Source organism: Drosophila miranda, chromosome XR (genome assembly GCF_003369915.1).
Source record: "Drosophila miranda strain MSH22 chromosome XR, D.miranda_PacBio2.1, whole genome shotgun sequence".
NCBI lineage: Eukaryota > Metazoa > Arthropoda > Insecta > Diptera > Drosophilidae > Drosophila > Drosophila miranda.
In genome coordinates this window covers 13,306,582-13,308,663 of record NC_046674.1, presented here as the reverse complement: position 1 = coordinate 13,308,663, position 2,082 = coordinate 13,306,582, and positions in this window count along the sequence as shown.

Below are 2,082 nucleotides of genomic sequence, written 5' to 3'. Positions count from 1 at the left end.
TACTCCCAGGAGAAGAGGAGCAAACACTATCTGAAAGCCTACTGCTGCTCCTGCCACTCCTGCCGCTCCTGCCGCTCCTGTCGAATCCTCGATGGCAAAATGTAAATGTGCATCTTAATGCAGATGTAAGCATTTCGCACCTGACGTCGGTTTATCTTGTCCAAATGATAATTTGCCAGCACACTGTGTTCCGGGGGCACTGGGCCCAGGCATAATTTTCGGCCCAAAGATTACGGCCTGTTCTGGTCTCCCCCTCTGAGCCCCCCCCTTCTTCACCGTGATACGGTTCTCGGTCGGGTTCCGGTGGGGCTTACGTTTGCCCGTAATTATTGTGAGTGTGCCATGCCCGTCAAAGATGGCTCTGCTGATCCCAGCGTGTGGCGCACAAAAGTCTGTCTAATTGGGCGAAGGATTTGTGATTTGTGATTTCTGATTCGTGATTGGATTAGGGCCCAAACAATGTCACATAATTCATCTCATTGCAAATTCTCTCAGTTGGTAATTTACGATTTGTTTGCCAGATTTCCAGAATATGCTCGAATATCCCTTCATTGTGCCCCGGCAAAGGGGGGGGGGGGGGGGTATTATCGTCTTGCACAGAAGTTAATTTACAGAAAAGGAAGCCCTACAGCGAGTGCTAAGAATAGCTCTCGACAAACTATAGAAATTGCACTTTAATATGTTGCCATAGAAGTGATCCCTGGTACGGTGGGCGGGGGGCTCTAATGCTTCCTAGTACCTGTCTCCCAATTGTTTCATTGGCTTTTTCCTCAAGTTTTCTTGTGCCATTTTCCTTTGTTCTGTTGCGAAATACATATTTCTTTGTATCGCTGTGCATGGAGGTGTGCGGGGGGGGCGGCCGTTCTCCCAGACTTTGAGATCACGTCGCTTTACGTCGCTCCACTGACAATTTCTAATAAAATCAAAAGCTCCACAAACTTTGGAGGTGGGAGGGGGGGAACGGGAACGGCAACGAGCCCCCACCGATATCCGTGACACAGGCATACAAACAAATCTGCAGAGAGAGAGAGAGAGAGTGACCCCAGCTGCGACTTCGCCAAGTAACTTGCAAAATAAATAAAACTCGTCGCTTGATATACGTACGTATGTATACCCCGCCGCCCCTCCCCGCCGGCCGCCTATAAACGGCTCAAACTTTTGTTGGCAACTGTTCACCTGGCAACCCCCCAACCCCCCGCAACCCCCCGCAACCCCCAACCACAAGCCCCTGCCTATGGCTGGCTGGTGGACCTGTCTCCTGCCATCAAGTTGGAAATTCGCAAAATATTTGCATGCAAAAACTTTAGTCATAATTTCAATTCGCCTCCTCATTGAAGGTGGACTACTTCCAAGGGCATGAGGGGCATCCACTTCTCTACTATCTCGCGTACGTTTGAAAAAAAAAAAAAAGTTTAGCTTTTTTTCCTCTTTCTTTTCTTTTTTTTTTTTGCTGCGCCTGCGGCAGAGGCCTGGGTCTGGGCTTCACTTTCATCATTGTCCGCCTTTGCCTACTTTCTGGCGCGGTATATTGATTTTTTTGGTTTATTTTTTATTATATTTTTTATTTGGTTTACATGCCCCGCCCTCCCCCGTGCAACCCGTTTTCTGTTATGTTCTGTTATTTTTTGGCACGTTTTTCGGTTTCTAGGATGGAGAATGTCGGATGAGAGTTGGCATTCAAAATGGCATTCAAAATGCCAAGCGAAACTATGCGCTGGGACCAAATAAAAATTTCAATGCAACCTAAAAGCTATTGAGATGGCAAAAGCCACACAGGGCTGGATTGACAGGTCGGGGGCCGAGGACAACGAATAGGAGATACTCTGTCAACAGGACCAGACACAGGAAAAGACACAACAACAGCCCAAATCGGATACATCTCGGGGGACAAATACCAATCGGACAAATAGATAAAATTAAATAATTCCATTCAGTCTAAAAAGAGTCTTATGCCTACTCTTTAATCTTGAAAATTCTTCAAAATATATAAACATTTCTGTTAAATAATCTCAATTGTAATCTCAATTGTGGCGCTTCCCCCCCCGTAAATTCCCCCAAAAAATGCACTCTATTAGATATTAT